This window comes from Panicum hallii, chromosome 4, assembly GCF_002211085.1.
Source record: "Panicum hallii strain FIL2 chromosome 4, PHallii_v3.1, whole genome shotgun sequence".
Classification (NCBI taxonomy): domain Eukaryota; kingdom Viridiplantae; phylum Streptophyta; class Magnoliopsida; order Poales; family Poaceae; genus Panicum; species Panicum hallii.
Genome location: NC_038045.1, coordinates 36,295,338 through 36,302,878, shown reverse-complemented (window position 1 = coordinate 36,302,878; position 7,541 = coordinate 36,295,338).

Genomic DNA, 7,541 nt, shown 5'->3' with positions numbered 1-7,541 from the left:
TAGGACTCAAGGAATAGAAGCAGAAATGAATTTTTTTTTGAGTTTTGCGGAAGCAAGGCAAGAGAAAAGAAGTTCTTAGGCTCGACCATTTCTATCTAGGCTTCGTCCTACAGTCGACATGGCTCTGATACCAATTCTGTCACACCCGATTTACAAGGACATAAACCGAGCAATCATATATGCACCAGGATCAAGTCACGCATATATACAACAGAATTATCAAGATATCACAACACATATCACAAAATAAAAGCGTATAAAATGTAATTAAATTCTTTATTACAACCGAATCAAGAATCGGTTCAAGGAGTGCGGAAGCGTAAAATGAATACATGAAGAACAGGGCGCCACAGGGACATCGGCTGGGGGACAAACGCCTAAAAATCGTCGAGTCTGCTGATGTAGTCCTCCATGTCGCCTGGTACTGAGCAGCAGTCGAAGATATCCCAAAGAGAATAGAAGAGTAGAGAAGGCAAGTGTGAGTACATAACTTGTACTCAACAAGTATAACACAAACTATGAGGCTCTACGGTTAGCTGACTCAACTGCGTTAGCTTTTAATCTGGGCAAATTTTATTAAAGCTATTTACTACAAGTGGATGAATTACCATAACCTAATTTACTGTATAATTAATTAAAATTACTCATGAGTCTACTGAAATCCAAGCCAAACCACCAAAGATAAACCCCACTAATCAGACGGAGAATCTGGGCCGCTCATGACCGTGAGCACGGCTAGTATACCAGTTTTACACTCTCGAGAGGTTGCACATCTTTACCCACAAGTCGTGAGCTACGCTAGTTGTTCATCACACTTCCTTAGGTGCGGCGAGACCACGGCGGAGCAGGGGCTCTACGCGGCGGAGCAAGGCGGGGATGGCGCTAGGGTTTGGGGCATCGGCCACGGGATAGGGGATAAGGGCGTAGGGGGGTTGGGGGATCCTATTTGTGGGGCGGTGGGGCATCCTCGGCGTGCGGGCCCAGCGCCGAGGCTCGCTGGAGATCTCGGGCGGCCGTTGCGCGTCGGGGAAGAAGGAGAAGAGGGGGAAAGGGTGCTGACGAGCGTAGCCAAGTGATCAGAGGGAGAGAGAGAGAGAGAGAGAGAGAGAGAGAGAGAGCGTGTGCTGCGCTGGCAGGTGAGGAGAGGGGAGCCGACAGGTGGACCCCACGCGCCAGGGAGAGGGCGCTCGCGCGGCGCTGCTGCGCCGGGACAGGCTGGGGCGGGGAAGGAACGTGGGCCGGTGGGGGAGAAAAGAAGTGGCGGGCCGAGCGAGGGAGATCGGGCCGCGGGAGGGACTGGGCCGCTGGGCTGGCCTGCTTTCCTATTTCCTTTCCTTTTCTTTTTCAAACCAACTCAAATCTATTTAAATTCAAATCAAATTTGAATTCAACTCCTATGCACTCAACCAAATAAAACTTATGCACCAGTATGAATGCACAAACATGTTGAACTAAATTAAAATTTTAATTCCTTATAAAATAAATTATAATTAAATGCAAGCTGATAAAGAAAAACCTTAGAATCTTTATTAAGGCCAACTAAATTTATTATAAAATATGAAATTTTACATTAGGGTGTTACAATAACCTCCCGATTGGGCTTCTAAAGCCCGGTATCAGTGGTTATCTGAGGTGAGGATTTGATGGATGGTTTCTTCAGCTCCTGGATGAAAACTCCCGCTGGGACTTGTGCACGGGTGGATCCCAGCTTGGATAGTATATCTGCGCCGACATTGTGTTCCCGTATCACGTGATGAATCTCCAGTCCGGAAAATTTATTTTCCAGCTTGCGCACTTCTTGTACGTAGGCGTCCATTTTCTCCTTGTTGCAGTCCCACTCTTTGTTGACTTGCTGAACGACCAGAAGTGAATCGCCGTATACAAGTAGTCGCTTGATGCCTAGTGATATCGCCAAACATATCCCGTGAAGCAAGGCTTTATACTCGGTTTCGTTATTGGATACCTTCCAAAGGATCTGGAGGACATACTTTAGTTGTTCGCCTTTCAGGGAGATAAATAGGACTCCAGCACCTCCGCCATTGAGCTTGAGAGATCTATCGAAATACATGGTCCAATGCTCTGGCTTGTCGACTGGAGTTGGAATTTGGTTCTCTCTCCACTCGGCCATAAAATCGACTAGAGCTTGAGACTTGATTGCAGTGCGTTGCTTGAAGTCGATTGACAGAGCCCCCAGTTCCACTGCCCACTTTGATATACGTCCCGTGGCATCTTGATTGTATAGAATATCCGCCAACGAAAAATCCGTAATCACAGTGATCTTGTACTCGTCGAAGTAATGGCGTAGCTTTCTTGATGTAATCAGTATTGCATATAGAAGTTTCTGTACTGCCGGGTATCGTACCTTAGATTCAGAGAGTACCTCGCTGACGAACTACACGGGCCTCTGCACTCCAAACGCATGGCCCTCCTTGCTGCGCTCGACGATCGTGGCACTGCTGATGACATGAGTTGTCGCCGTAATATAGAGTAGTAGATCTTCTCCCAACAGTGGTGCCGTGAGGACCGGGGGTGACTGTAGGTGTTGTTTCAGATCCTGCAGGGCCCGATCGGCCTCTTCCATCCACTGGAACTTGTCTTGGCGCTTCAGGAGTTTGAAAAAGGGTAGTCCCCTCTCCCCAAGTCGGGAGATGAACCTATTCAGGGCTGCCATACATCCTGTTAGTTTCTGCACATCCTTGATTGTGGCCGGAGCCTCCATGTCAGTGATGGCCGTGATCTTCACAAGATTGGCTTCAATTCCACGGTTGCTGACAATGAACCCGAGCAATTTCCCTGATGGTACTCCGAATACGCACTTTGTTGGGTTGAGCTTCCATCGGAACCTTCATAAACTGTTGAACGTTTCTTCCAAGTCTGTGATTAGGTCCTCGGGATTTCTAGTCTTGATGACCATGTCATCCACGTAGGCCTCAACATTCTGATACAGCTGATCGGCGAAGCACATTTGAATTGCGCGTTGATAGGTTGCACCTGCGTTTTTCAACCCGAAAGACATAGTTTTGTAGGCATATGTCCCGAACGGGGTGATAAACGTGGTCTTTATTTGATTCTCCTCCTTGAGCGTGATCTGGTGATACCCCGAATAGCAGTTAAGGAAACAGAGGAGTACACAACCCACCGTCGAGTCGACAACTTGATCAATGTGTGGTAGCCCGAAGTGATCCTTTGGGCAATGCTTGTTGAGATCGGTGTAGTCAACGCACATTCTCCATTCATTGTTCTTTTTCTTTACAAAGATGGGATTAGCTACCCACTCTGGATGGATTACTTCTTTAATGAAGCCAACCATGAGGAGTTTAGCTATTTCCCTTTTGATTGCCTCTCGTTTGTCTTGAGAAAACCTTCGAAGGCGTTGCTTTTTGGACATAGCTTGTGCGTGTACATTTAGGCTATGCTCGATCAGTTCCCTGCGCACCCCTGGCATATCCGCTGGTTTCCACGCGAATATGTCTCAGTTAGCCCGGAGGAAACTGACGAGCGCGATTTTCTATTTCTCACCTAAGCCTGCGCCGATGACAGTGGTCTTAGATGAGTTACCCTCCTGGAGCTGGATGGTCTTGAGGGCCACGTTGCCGGTCGACTGGATGCTCGACTTGCTTGCCTTCCTCATTGGGATTTCCAGCCCGGCTTGGGAGAGTTGTTGTGCGGCCGCGAGTACTTCTCCTGAAGCATCTGGCACACGCGTAGTCGAAGCGTACTGGATGGCTTCCTGGTTGCAGTCATACGACTTCTTCAAATCGCCTCGGAGAGTGAGTACCCCACTTCGTCTTGGCATCTTGAGAAGTAGATAAACATAGTGCGGCACGGCCATGAATTTGGCCAGTGCCGGCCTGCCCAGAATGGAATGATATGAAGATTCGAAGTTGGCAACTTTGAATTTGATGAACTTGGTATGCTAGTTCTCCCTCGTGCCGAAAGTGACTGGAAGGATCACCATGCCAAGTGGATGCGCTGTGTTGTTTGGGGCAATGCCGTAGAAGGGAGACTTTCTCGGGATGAGCATGTCCGTTACGTCCAAGCCCATCTTTCTCAACGTGCTGGCGAAGATGAGGTTAAGACCGCTTTCACCATCGATGACTACTCTGGTGAGCTTGACCTCTGCCACCACTGGGTCCAGGACTAGGGGGAATTTGCCGGGCTCCGAAAAGCTGGTCCATTGATCATCTCGTGAGAACGAGATGGGGACCTCCGACCACCGGAGTGGTCATGGTACCGCCGGCTCGACGGACATGATTTCTCGGAGAAGCAGTTTCTGTTCCCTCCTGGAACTGATCTCTTCATCACTTTCGAAGATGACGTTGATGGTTTTGGAGGCATCTTGGAACTTCGCGTTGTGCGATTTGTCCCCTTGGTCGTCCTCTTCGAGCTCTTTATCCGCTGGCTTGTTCTTCTTGTTGCTACTGGGATTGCTAATGTCCTCCGGAGGTGGTAGCAATCAATTTCCGCATGATTAGCACCAGGATGCCATGGGCATTTCTTCTGCAAGAGTTTTTCGAACTCCTCCTGCGTCGTTGTCTTCCTACCTCGCGAAGGACGATCCACAGCCGTGACGAGGTCGTCTGGCTTGCGCTTTCGGGATGGACCCGAGTAGTCCCGCTGGCTCTTGTTGGTACGATTGTCATTTGTGTGCCTCAGGTTGTTGTCATTGCGCCTCAGAAACCACTCACGCATCTTTTCCTCTTGCTCGGACAAATCGTGCATCATGTCACGAAGTCCTGCAACAGTTTTTGGTCTGTTCCGCCCAAAGTCTCTATAGATGCCTGGATCTGTGAGGCCATTGTAGAAGCAGTTGATGATGTTCTTTTCCGAGATGTTCGCAATGGTGACTTGCACGTCAAAAAAACGGCGTGTGTATGACTGTAGGAGCTCATTGCGTTCCTGTTTACATTGAGCAAGGTCATAACGAGTACCTGCGCGGGTGATCGCCCCCTGGAAGTTGTCGATGAAGACTTTCTTAAGCCACTCTCAGGAGTCGATCGATTTGTTGCTGAGGTTCTCCAGCCATGTGAGCGGCGCAGGGTCCAAAGCCATCGGGAAGTAGACGACCTTGGTGATGTTGGAGCCTCCTGCGACTTCTATGGCGGTGGAGTAACATCGTAGCCATTGCTGAGGAACTTGTTTGTCGTCGTACTTGGTGATCTTGTCATTGTTATTGCTTCGCTGAGGTCGAGGACGGCCACCTGCTGTTCGACTGTTAGGCTAGCTGCGGCTTTCGCCCATGTGTTCTTCTCCGATGGCGGACGCCGGGTTTTGTTGATCGAGCTGGATCCATGCTCGCTGCACATAGCGAAGTGCTTGGCGCAGGTTTGGATCATTGCTGCGCTAGAGTATGGCAGTTACCCTGGCGATGTTAGCCACAGGGGGTTCTAAAGCCCCGCTCGCTCACGGCGGTGAATTCGGCGTCTAGCTCACGATGCATAGATCGCATGCGCTCGTTGACCCTCCGTCGTTGGGCTGCGCGGGCTCTGTTCCTGGCCCTTCGTGCCTCACGCTCGGTGTTGTTTTCGTCGCCGGCGTTGCCTGTGGCCTCGTCTTCGGATATCATGTCAAGTGCTTCGTTGGGTGAGATGCCATCGTCCTCGCCCTCTTCCACCATCAACACTTGGCGTGATATGAGCTCGTCGAAGCTCGCTTCGACTAGCTCGGTCGATTCTTCTGCCATGGTGGCTAATGGCTTGCCCTCCTGAAAAGGCAAGGGCTCGAGGTGTGCCACAAGTCGGTCTTCGTCCTCGAGTAGATCGGAGAGTTTCATGCCCTTCCAATGCACGAAACGGCCTTCTAGAGTGGAGGTGATCATCAGACCATTGTCACTAAGGCAACCCGCAGCCCCCGACGTGCGGTGGCTTCGGGTTTTCCGATTTGGAGTAAATAGTCCAAGTCCTTTTCCAATGCGGAGAGGGACTCGGAATTATTGGCCTCCTGATGTTCAGTGGCCGAATTGCGTAGACCGAGTCGTGATCGGTTACGCAAGTTCTCAGATTGGAGCGAGTCCGATCCGAGCGTGGTCGTTGCAGCGCGGGCAGAGTCGCGTTGAAAATGGACTCCTCCTCGGTCTTCCTAGCGGAGCCATGGGTCGACAAGTCGTCGAGATTGTCGACGAACTCGTCGAGCTCGCTATGAAAACTCGCTACGAGAGTTTTTGGCTTCATGACATCGATGGTGAACCGACGAAAATCGTCCGCGCCGTCTGCGACGCGGACCCACGAGCCAAAAACGAACGTCGTGCCCTGGGGGGCACGGCACTGGTGAACTTGAACGAAGCCATCGAGTTCGCCGGTGGATCTTCGATGCGCACCCCTACTTGGCGCGCCAGCTGTCGGTGTTTTACTGTCTACCCATCGAGGGGTATACCCGAGGTGGTAAGTTTTAGGTAGGGTGTCACCAAGATCAGGAACTCGAAAGTGTAAGCAACACAAGGTTTGGATAGGTTCGGGTCACGATGTGCGTAATACCCTATGTCCTGTTTGGTGGTTTGTATTGCCTTGGGTGTTGATGTGTTTTTGAGGGTGTCCCTGCCCGCCCTTATATATCCAGAATGATAGGATTACATGAATCCTAGTCCGACACTAGCCTAGGAATCGTACTCGAATACAACTCGAGTAGTTTCCTTTTGTATCGGCTAGTCCTACTTCGTATGCGAGTAGAGTACAACACAGATAAGGTATAGGACATGCCCTATCCTCTATTCCTGAACTACGTTATGTACACAGTCCCGTAGTCTCGAGTCTAACACATATACTTCCAAAATGCATTCATTTATCCAGAAAAAAGTTTAATGGATTGTTTTAAATTTTTGTGATTTCAAATCAAGTTCTAACTTCACTTAAAATTGATCAAAAGTTCATGGGAAAATCATCTTGGATACAATATTTGATGTTTTAGAGTTGCTATTTTAACACATTTATTTATATTTGATTTTATTTTAGAGATTAAAAGAATGTTAAAACCATTTATCCTTTGCTCTAAAGAATCCTAAGAAAATCACAAAAAATAATTTAACTCTATGTTATTTATAGATTTGATTTTTTTCACACTGAATTCATGATATTTTCTTCATAAATTTTGGGTCCACTTTGAGTGGGATTCAAACTTAAGTTGAAATCCAAACAATTTATAACAACTCACAAAAGCTTTTTTTCTAAATAAATTGCATTTTACAAGCATATGGACCTTGATGAGAGTGTATGACAAGTTTAAAAATTAGGATAAGAACGTGGGACAAATTTAAGAACTTTTATGTACATTTTGAAAGTAACAGGACCGGGACGAGAACTCAGGACAATTTGAAGAACCAGGATGATAGCATGGGACAAATTTAAAGACTATTATGTGCATTTTGAAAATACCAAGATCGAGATGAGAACTCGAAACAAGTTTAAGAACCACCAGTGAATTTTAGTTGAACTATCCATCAAGCCCACGAGCACAAGGCAAATTGAACTATTAATTAAGGTATGAATATTGCTTATTCGCGCGAGCCTGCTTTTTTCTAACTTTTCAAATAAAAATTCTAATTTCAT